Source organism: Mus pahari, chromosome 7, assembly GCF_900095145.1.
Source record: "Mus pahari chromosome 7, PAHARI_EIJ_v1.1, whole genome shotgun sequence".
Lineage (NCBI taxonomy): Eukaryota > Metazoa > Chordata > Mammalia > Rodentia > Muridae > Mus > Mus pahari.
In genome coordinates this window covers 93,649,572-93,661,070 of record NC_034596.1, presented here as the reverse complement: position 1 = coordinate 93,661,070, position 11,499 = coordinate 93,649,572, and positions in this window count along the sequence as shown.

The following is an 11,499-nucleotide window of genomic DNA, read 5'->3' as shown; positions in this document are numbered from 1 at the left end:
AGAGACCACTAGTGTTTAATGAGATCTACAACTGAAGGCGTTGGTAGCTCAATCACTCATCCTACCACGATGCCGCGTAGCGGGACACCCAGCTCTCATGGTCCATTCCCACATCTACGTGCTACTAAAGCTTTTCAATATGTGTGGTGGTTACTCTTGTCAACTTGAAGGAATTTAGAATCACTGTGTGGGGGGGAGGGGGGAATCTCTGGGCATGTCTGTGAATTTTTCTTAATTACATTAAGCAGGAGACCTATAGTAGGCAGCCCCATTCCACAGGTTGTGGTCTCTGATGAGTTGAGCACCAGCCTTCACCTCCCTCTGCTTCCTCACCAGGGGTGCAACATGACCAGCTGTTTCAAGCTTCTGCTGCCATGATCCCGTCACCACCCACAGCAGACAACACCATCCAGCTGCTACCCAAAGCAACCCTTAAGGTGCTTTTGGTCGGGCATTTTTATCATAGCAATGGTACATGAATCATACTGCCATAAGGGCTTTTGGTATGCAGGTACATTGTTGCAATAATGAGACAGATAATGAATACAGGAAATTAGCGCCAGGAGTGGGGTTGTTGCTGTGATAAGTCTGGCAATGTAGTTCTTAAGATTCAGAACTGGTTTTCAGAAGGGATGTTGAACAGTTTGGAACTTTGGGCAACAAAAGCCCTAAAAATCTTGATTGGCCATTCAGGTGGGAGCTTGGAAGACAGGGCCGATGAGAAGTGAGTGGAGGGGGTGGAGGGAGGCCTTGCTGAGAAGGCTTCAGAGAAGAACACAGGTCCGTTGGGATCTAGGTTACATTCTGGCCCAAATCTGGCTGTGCCTCAAGAACTTTACTGAGTCTGGAATTAAAAGGCAATGAACTATTGTGTTTGGTAGGTGATATTTTGAGGCAGAATAGCATTCAGGATGTGCCCTAGTTAATGCTCACGACTCTCACCCAGGTCTACAGTGAAGAAAGCAACAGGCAATGCAGGGGTTAAAGATGTGCAGTTCTGGAAGGGAGCAGCAGCAAGTTAGCAAGTTTAAAGTTGCAGCTGAGGCAATGATGAGAAACCAACTGTAATTCTTAAAGGGAAACATTCTGTCCTGTGTGGGGACCACAGGAAAGATGCTCTCAAGGTAAGACCCCCACACACACACCCATCCAAGGCTCTACCTTGTCAAAAGGCAAATTTATTTGAGAGAACATGAAGTTCAAATGCAGCAGAAAGGATTCCCTCCTGGGCAACCGTTGCCTAGGAGCACAGGATGGGACTGGAAGGCTTGCCAGGGACTGAAACTGTGAGATGTCCAACCAAATAAGTGAAAATACAACCACATTATAACCCAAGTAACTTTTAAATCCACCAAACACCACTTATATAAAAAATACCTAAAGGGGAAAGAAACGGTTGCCTAGGAAATGAGTTGTGCAGATTCAGCCCTCGAGGCACACAGAGGCCCCTTCGTCTGTGGTCCAAAGTGGGCAGGCTCCATCTGTAGCTGGCAGCAGAAACTGGCAGCAGGCATCCCTATGGTACAGACTTAGAAAACACAAGAGCAAAGGAGTCACAGCATCTTGCTGCGTGGTTCTAGAGATCATCTAAGGCCAAGCAATGTGATACAGGGTCAGTCTTAGGATGGTTTGTATCCACGTAAGTCTGTGTACTGATGTGCAACTCAAACCTTTCATGTTAGCGTGCTTTGAGGGAAAGAATGCCAAAAGGCTGGGTAGGTGGCTCAGTGGGTATGGTGGTTTAAATAAGAACGGCCCCCATAGGCTCCTATATTTGAAGGTTTAGTGTGGTGCTTTGAATAGGGTTAGCTGCCACAGACTCATGTGCTTGAATGCTTGGCCCACAGGGACACTCTCTTAGGAGGTGTGTCCTTGTTGGAGTAGGTGTGTCCTTGATGGAGGGAGTGTATCACTGTGAGGAGTCAGATCAAGATGTAGAGTTCTCAGCCTTTCTCTAGCACCGTGTCTGTGTCTGCCTGGATGCTGCCATGCTTCCCTCCTTGGTGAGAATGGACTGAACCTCTGAAACTGTAACACAACCCCAATTAAATATTGTCCATTATAAGAGCTGCCTTGGTCATGTGTCTCTTCATAGCAGTAAAACCCTAGCTAGCACGCTTGGTCATTGGGGAGTGGGAAGACTTGACAGGGATTAGGAGGTGTGGCCTTGTTGGAGGATGTGTGCCACTGAGGGTGGATTTAGGTTTTCAAATGCTCAAGCCAGGTCCACTGAGTCTCTCCATTCCTGCAGATCTCTATCTAGAGCCCTCAGCGACTCTCCAGCACCATGTCTGCCTGCACACTGTCATGCTTCCTGCCATGAAGAAAATGGACTGAACCTCTAAAACTGTAAGCCAGCCCTAGTTAAATGCTCTCTTTTATAAAAGTTGCCACGGTCATGGCGTCTCTTCACTCAATAGAACACAGACTAACACAGTGGGTAAGAACCCTTGCTGCACAAACTTGAGGGCCTCAGTTTGGATCCCTAGCATCCGTGAATAAAGCCAAGTGTGGCTGTGTGAGCCTGGATGAAACTCCTCTGCCCGCTGTAGGAGGAGGGAACTGTCGGCTTACCAGGGTTTGCTGGCCTGTGGTGAACTGCAATTTCAGTGAAAGACCCTGTCTCAATGGGATACGGTAGAAAGCAATAAAGGAGGACATCTGATGCTCTCATTTGGCACACACACACACACACACACACACACACTCACACACACACAAGGATGGTAGGCAAATTCTAGTTGAGAGAGCATTGTGGTAGGGACCCAAAGAGCTCCACAAGAGAGGCCCCATGGTGCAGTAATCAAGACTTAAACTTAAAAGAGAGAGGGAAATTTGTTAGATGCTTACATCTGCAAACTCCTGTTGATTGACCTTGGAAAGGAAAGCTCTCTGTGAGGAGGTCCAGAAAGATCTGCCTGTACCTGTGCACCAGCCACAGCCTTGCAGGAAGACAGGGGGTACATGAAAGCTGAGTGATTGGCATAGAGAGATCCTTTACAAAGGCGTAGTGGGCGGGAACATAAACCCTAGCTTGCAGTGGGGTGTCTGGTAAGGAAGTGACTGCCACTTTCCCAAAGCTTTAATGGGACAAGTTCAATAGTGGCCAGAATGCAGCTTCAAGGCAAACATGCAGACCCCAAGGCACATGCGTCGGGCTTGGCAGAGAGGGTCATCTGACAGAAATGTTGCTGGAGTCTCTACAGGGAGCGAGCTGGGAAACGCATATCTGGGCTTCAAGCTCTTCCTACCCTCCTACCTCCTGCTGCCCCTCCACGAGCCAAACTCCAGAGAAAGGCAGAGGACAAGGGGCAGAGCTGTCCCAAAGAGGCCAGAAGAGAGGGTCAAAACTATATAACCCTACTCAATTCTTAAACTACTCAATTCTTAAACACTTCGTTTCTTCTTTAGCCGAGGACTTGTAAGCCCTGAAATGTAAAGGCAAGCTCTGCCCCTTGACTGGAAATCGGTGACCTGCCAGCAGCCAGGCGTCCAAGCCTGCTTCCACCTAGGAGGGAGGAGGAGCCAGAGGTTCTGTCTGCTGGCCAAGTGCCAGACTCTTTACCTCCTCATTTCTCTTCCTCTGTTGTCCTTGCCGGAGTACCACCATCTGGCCTCAGCCCGTCTAAGGAAGGTATTGGTGAGCGGAGAACCTGGGGTCTGTCCCCTGCTGCCTTAAGACATGATTAGTGGCTGCTGGTCTGGCAGATGCAGCTCAGTGTGGCATTTTAATATCCAAATGTCCCTCCCGCCTCACGAGGGAGGCCACGGACTATTGAAGACAGTTCCCACAGAGAGCCCTGATTGCTGCCGCAATAATTTCTTTCAACAGCCATTAAAATACTTCTGAGTGTTTTTTCTTTCTTAAAAAAAAAAGAGAAGAAGCGGGGGGGGGGGATGAGTCTACATCCTTCCGATTTCCTATGTCAGTGTACATGAGGTGAACTCTAATTGGGTAGGATGTTAATATCGGGTATTCCCTGTTATTAACAGGCTGTCAGAAATGCTGCATGTCCTTCGCTTTATCCAGGGATGTAGATAGGGTGACCTGGACCTTAGCAAGGACACCAGCTGCCCTGAGACCCAGAGTCTGGCCTTCCTTGGGGTAGTTTGTGCCTGGGTTGTTGTCCCCCGTCATCCTCAAGTCCAGTGGTTCTCAACCTTCTTAATGCTGTGACTCTCTTAATACAGTCCCTCATGTTGTGGTGACCCCCCCAATCATAAACTTATTTTGTTGCTACTTCATAACTGTAATTTTCCTACTGTTATGAATCATAATGTAAATATCCGATATGCAGGATATTAGTATGCTATTAGTATGCATATTCGTATGCAACCCCTGTGGAGGTTGCAACCCATAGGTTGAGAACTACCGTGTCTGAAGTAGGTAGTGTCTCCCGTCCTGGAGAGCCATTAAATTTCTCCTCTCAGCCTCCTCCCTACAGAATAGCCAGTTCCCCGGGCAGGGCCTAGCTCACCCTGGTGCTCTATCTAACCAAATGGTGGTTAGGATATGTCTGCATCATTCCCTCAGTGTGTGTTCACTAAGCAAATATATCTGGAAGGTCTTTGTGTGTCAAGGACAGCCCAAGGTGCTGGGCTGTGGCAGGGACAGTCTACAGAGAGTCAGCTACAGACCTCCATCTGGGACAACTTAGGGCTGAGGAGGAAAAACAGGTCCTGGAGGCCATTGTGTTGGAGGGAGCTAGCATGAACCCTTCCTGTGACTGCTTGGTCTCTGGATCACCGCTCTGGGTAACACCTTGCAATTGGCCCAGGTACATACCTTTTTTTTTTTTTTTTTTTTTTTAAACCAGTTACCATAATCTCCCTGCTGTGTACCCTGTGAATGATAACAGCAACATCTCCCATGTGAGGGTCACTTTCCTGTTCAATCCCCAAGCTCTGGATGCTTCGGGAGTTTCTCAGACAGGCATAGGTAGACTCTTTTGAAAACTATTTGAGGAATGGGCGATAAAGCCCAGTTGGTGCATGCAAAGATATGGTGACATACCTCTGTAATTTCAGCACTCCTGGGTCAGGGAATCAGGAGGATTAAGAGTTTCTCAGCTACATGTTGAGTTTGAGACTAGACTGGAATGTACAAGAACCTGTATTGAAAAGAAACAAAAACAGCTGGAGAGATGGCTCAGTGGTTAAGAGCACTGGCTATTCTTTCAGACAACCCTGGTTCAATTCCCAGGACCCACATGGCAGCTCACAACTGTCTGTAACCCCTGTTCCAGGAGATCCAAACACAGACAGACAGGCAGTTAAACCACCAATGTACATCAAATAAAAATAAATAAAAAGAAACAAAACAAAACAAAGAAAGAAAAGCACAGCTTGCATCACTGGTGCCAGGCACAGGGATTGGTCCAGACCCCTGGTCTTTGCTGAGGCAAGGCTGAGAGGGGATGCCTTCAAGAGCCCGCTCTCTCTCTCCTGGTTCATACAGATTAACAGGTCCTTCCCTGTCCCTGGAGGGGAGGACGGAGGGGGCTGTTATGCAGACACAGGGGTGGGAGCAATGGCTACAAAGGAGGGTGCATTCTGTCCCAGAGACCCATCAATGGTGTTCCTCAACCATGGGCTCTTCTGGTCACTTGCCTCAGAGAAGGGCTGGCTCTGTTTATTGGACCACTATCTGAGAAGCTGATCCTTTCAGGTGCATGAAGAACCCTGTGGTGTCTGCCTTGGGAAGGGCTGACATAGATTTTCCAGCTAGCTTTGTGGCTGCCAAAGAAGAACTGCAACAGGGTTCCTGTCTAATAGCCCTGGCCCCTGGAAGGGCTCTGTGAGCACGTGTCAAGGCCACCCCCCTGTATCGGCTCTGAAGTCCAGGTTATCCTCTGGTCTGAGGAACGCCGGTAAAAAGGTAAACGGGGAGAAAGTGAGCAGAGAGTGCAGTTGATCACTTAGGAAGATAGAAGCGGAGATGTTATTTTTCTTTAAAAATGGCCATCTATATTTTTCTGGTTTTTGTTTTCAGCCAAATCTGCCAAAATTAGTAAAACCTGTGTGGGATGATGCATGCAAGTAAAAAAAAAAAAAAAAAAAGCAATTGCAGAAAAGCCAGTGCAGGATCATTCCACATGTACAGAAAGTGCGTGTGTGTGACACACACACACACACCAGCTTGTGAAAACATGAGAAAGATTCCTATTAGTAAGGCCCCAGACCTTACCGGCAGAAGAAGACTGCCTACCTTTGGGATAATGTTAATAGGAAACTCACCAAATCCCCTCTTTTCCCTTCCATGGCTAAGAAACTCTGAAGTAGGCTTTTATTCTCATTTTAATGACCGCAGGCTCAGCTAGTCCAATGTTTCTCAACTTTTGCCGCCACTGAAACTCACTTGAAGAGATTTTAAAAAGAGCCAGTGCCCACGCCACATTCCAGAGTATGTCAGGATTTGGGGGACAGACAGACTCAGACAGTCTGTCTGCCACCGTTGCAGCCTATGCTTCTGGTGTTCCCTTGGTTTCCCCTGTTTGTTTTCTAAAAGCACTTATTTTTATTTACACATACTTTAGATGTGATTTTTATTTACATGCAAATCCTTCCATTTGATATTGTTTATTCTTGTAAGTTGCCTCAAGTCCTCTTGGAACAAGGCATGATGTGAAGAATGATAACCTACACATCATCCTAGCTACATGACATTCAAAATGTGGCTGCCTGATCTCACCTGGGAGGGCTGAATCTGCCTTCAATGACTGGAAGATCCCCTACTTGAATGGAGAATTCCTGTTCTGGATGAAGTCACTTCCAGGAACACATCTCGCTATTTTTTTGTCTTGATCACGTGAGTGAAACTGGACCTGCTGAATAAAGCTCTGTGCTGGTCTCTGGCTGAGGAAGACAGATCTGACCCTTCCAGTTGAGAATGACCGGGACCAAAGTCAGTTCCTGGAGTGGACACCAGGTGGCGCTAATCCCAGAGTAAGGGGAGGAGCGCTTGCACCTCCTTTTACCAGATAGCCACCATTTGAATTTGTACCCTTTAATTTTGCCTCCGGCGCTCTTTAATCTCCCATTGGCTGTGTATAAGTGCAACTAGAGCAGGCGACCAGAAGACCCCAGGTAGAAAGTCAACTGTTAGTGGGGACAAGAGAGGGAGAAACTGATCAGCAAAGCTTTGCTTGACTGGAGGAAGAGCAAGGGACAGCAGGGACTGTGATGCACGGTGAGGGCTTGGGCACTGGAGATGGGGTGAGCGAGCAATCTGAAGGGAGATGATGCCTCTAACGGGGAAGCTTATCTGCTTCGAGGTTTTGAGCAAAGATATCAGCCTTCACCTGGTTCAACTAGAACCTTTAAATTTAGTACCATGGCACTCAGGTAAGGACTCACCAGGTAAGGCCGAGCTGGCTAACAGCAAACATTATTTAGAGAAGTCAGGTGTTATGCTAACACTTGTACCTTGTTTTAGATTCTTTTCTGTTGCTATAGCAAAGCACCCTAACAAAAAGCACCTTAGAGGAGAAAGAGTTTATTTTAGTGTACAGTTTCAGTTATAATCCACTGTTGCAGAAAAGTCCCAGCAGTAGGAGCTTGAGATAGCTGGTCACATCACATTCACAGTTGCAAGCAGAGAGAGAATGGTTTCCTGCATGCTTAGCATTCAGTTAGCATTTTCTACTCTCATGTAATTCAGGGGCCGCTGCCTAGGGAATGGTGTCACCCAAAGTGGGCTGGGTTGTGGTGGTTTGCATGAGATGTTCCCCATAGCTTTAAGCATTCGAACTCTTGGTCTCTAGTTGGTGGCACTCTTTAGCTAGCTTTAGGAGGTGTGCCCTTGCAGGAGAAAGTGTGTCACAAGGGGCAGGCTTTGAGGTTTCAAGACTGGCACCATTCCCAGGTCTGCTCTCTCTGTTTCATGCTTGCAGTTTCAGTTGTGAACCTTTAGCTTCCTGATCCGGCCCCCGTACTTCCATTCTGCCACCAGAGACTCTGGAAACATAATCCAAAGTAACCTTTTCTTCTATAAGTTGCCTTTGTCATAATATTGTATCACAGCAATAGAAAGATGACGAATATGAGTGTTCTTCCCACATCAAATGACAATCAAGCAAGGTGCCCCTCCCAAGAGACGCTCACAGCCAACCTGATCCCTTAAGACTCTCTTCCCAAGCCATTCCAGGCTCTATCAAGTTGACAATTAAAACTGGCCATCCCAGTTCTCTACCTAGATTGTTGTTCAGGCCTGAGAGCCCCACCTCAGATTAGGAGCGCCTCATACCTCATGCCCGTGTGAAGAGTAACTCCCATTTGGCGTCCTGCCTTGGTTAAGTCCTAGGCACAAATTCCCAGAGGTACCTAAATGAATCACACTGGTGGTATAGAAGCTTCTGGAACCTGTGCAGCTGATATTAGCTAGCTCACTGCCCAGGCAACCATACAATAGAACTTAAAAATAGCATTTTCTATAATTGCCTGAGTCTCTGGGTGTTTAGTAACCATGTCTGGCAGCCTATACCCTAGACAGACTGGCTGTGGGGAAAGCCATTGTTAAAATAAAATCATTAGCTTAATAGGCCTGATGAAAAGGGTGGCAAGCTGGGAATTTCCTCTTGCAATATGTTCTCCACTCAAAACAATCCCTGAAACCAGCAGGGCATGTTAATAATTGACAGAAATGCCCCCCTATCTTTCACTCCTTTTTCCTTATGGATTAAACAAACATTACCTCTAAAGTCAGAAGTTCTAGAATTTGCTATGTCAGATAGATATTACCTAGCCCTCAGAGGATTTCTTTTTTTATTTCGTTTTGTTCTCCAGTGACTACATACTCACATGCACACACACACACACACACACACACACACACACACACTCACACTCACACAGACACACACACACAGAGACATACTCACATACACATATACACAAATACACACTCACATACATAGGCACACACACGCACAAACACACATTCACACAAGACACACACTCACACACAGACATATACACACTCACACACAGACATACACACACTCACACATATACACACATGCACACACTCACTCACATGACATTCACACACACAGACACACAGACACACACACTCATACACTTGCAACTCACACACAAATACACACTCAGATTCACATACATACTCACACACATATATGCACGCACAATCACATGCACACATGCAGACACACTCATATGCACACACTCATATGCACATGCACACACACTCACAGATACACACACATGCACACTCGCAGACACACTCATATGCACATACTCATATGCACATGAACACACACTCACAGATACACACACTCACATGCACACACACACAAAGGCATGCACACATACACATGCAGACATGTAAATATACACACAAGTTATGCGTACATTTTGCCTTCCAAGGAGCAGTGGCAGCAAATGAACCAGCAAGTGAAACAAAAGTTGGAATGTCGTCAGCAAGGCCACATGCTCAGCCGTGTCCACACACTGAAGGGCACACACACACACACACACACACACACACTCAGCAAGGCCACATGCTCAGCCGTGTCCACACACTGAAGGGCACACACACACACACACACACACACACACACACACACACACNCACACACACACACACACACACACACACACACACACACACACACTCAGCAAGGCCACTGAGCAGGAGGAGGTGAACTCTGAAATAATTCCTTCCAAATGTGCCCCGTGGAGGATGAGTGCCAGCTGGAGCCACTGCTGGGATTTTGTCAACTTAAACTGTAATCATCTAGGAAGAGGGAACTTCAATTGAGGAATTTCCGTCATCTGATTGGCCTAGAGGAGTGTATACGGGACATTTTCTTGACTGATGATTGACGTGGGGGGGGGTGTAGCCCACTGGGGGGTCATGCCGTTCCAGGCAGGTTGGCCTGAGGTAGGTAAGGAAGCCCTGGGGGGCGACCAGTAAGTAGTGTGACTCTGTGGCCTCCGCTTCAGCTCCTGCTTCTGGGTACCTGCCTTAGTTCGAGTTTCTGCCCTGCCTCTAACCTGTTTATTGCCCTTTCCTCCCCAAGTTGTGTCTGGTCAATGGTTTTTCACAGCAGTAGAGAAGCTAACGAGGACAGGGAGGGGCAAGCATGAGAAGGGTGCTGGGAGGCCAGTTCATGTATGCATGAAATCATCGGTGAAGAAGAAAGGAAAACTCTTTAAGACTGGATAAAGACAGTCAGCGCCTCTTTCCCTATCCCCTCTCCTCACATCTCCAACATGGCTCCAGAGGTGGAAGGTTCCAGATCAAAGCATCGGCCAACTAAATGAGAACCCTCTCGCTCTTAGGTAGCATCTCTTGCTGTGTACTCTCCCGTGGAGGGAACAAACCATCTCCCAGAGGGCCTGTTTCATAAGGGAAGGAATCTTTCCCCCAAAGCCTTACCTGTCACTACCGTCACACTGGGATTGGATTTCATCACCCACCTTGGGGGACACAAACATTTGATCACAGTGGGAAGTGCCTGCTTCCCAGATGCCCACCCCTGCCAAGGCATTAGTCTGGCTTTCTTGATGGGGAGACCCATTAGGAAGACCTCAAGCTCAGTGGCGAGGGAAGGCAGCCCACACTCCAGGAGCCTGAGCGTTGACTCTCCAGCTTCCTCCCCCTTGGCTGCAAACACACAGGACTACAAACGAGACAAGCAGAGGGCTGCTTGCTCTCGGGTCGCTTGGCAGAACCAAGCGAGAAAAATGGTGGTAACGGTGTTCAGTCGGCATATTTGGGGGATGCTGGCTGTATAGACAGAGTTGTCTAAAACCCAGGCCTGTAAAAGTGGTGGGTGCCCCCTGCCGAGAGCTGCTTGCCCAGCAAAGACAAAGGCAAGCTGTCTGCCTGGGCGGTTCCTCTGCTGGCTTTAGATCCTTTTTGCTGGACAGTGTCTCAAGACAGTCTTGTGTGGTCTCACGCAAGTTCCTCCTTAGGAAAGGTGCTTCATGCAACCATCTATGGCCCCAGCATGGGTCCCAGGCATTTTCCCACAGGCATCTGCGACCCTTACAGGGAGATGCTGGACCACTAAGGTCGGCTCCTACTCCCTTGAAATCTTTTTATCTCTAGTTATTAGCACGAGCCTTGAGTCTCATGTTATATTCATCTTCATTTAGTCAATTTAAAATTTAGAACAGGAAGAATATGTCAGAAATAATACAAAGACAACTTAGAGTCTTATTGCCTTTGGTAGAAGCGGCCCTGTAGCCACATAAATGTTTGAGCAAGAACATTTTCCCTTTTCAAATATGAAGGCTCCATGAGGCATTTAAAATATCCTTTCTTCTTGATTTTTTTATTTCTTGGATTCACATCTCACCCTGACATCTGCACAGCTTCAGTGCGAGATCACAATAAACTGTCCCCTTCTTATTTGATAAATCAGAGTTTTTAGTATCAACTGTATTTGAATACACTGAAAGCGTGCAGGGAGAGAGAGAGAGAGAGAGAGAGAGAGAGAGAGAGAGAGAGAGAGAGAGAGAGAGAGAGAGAGA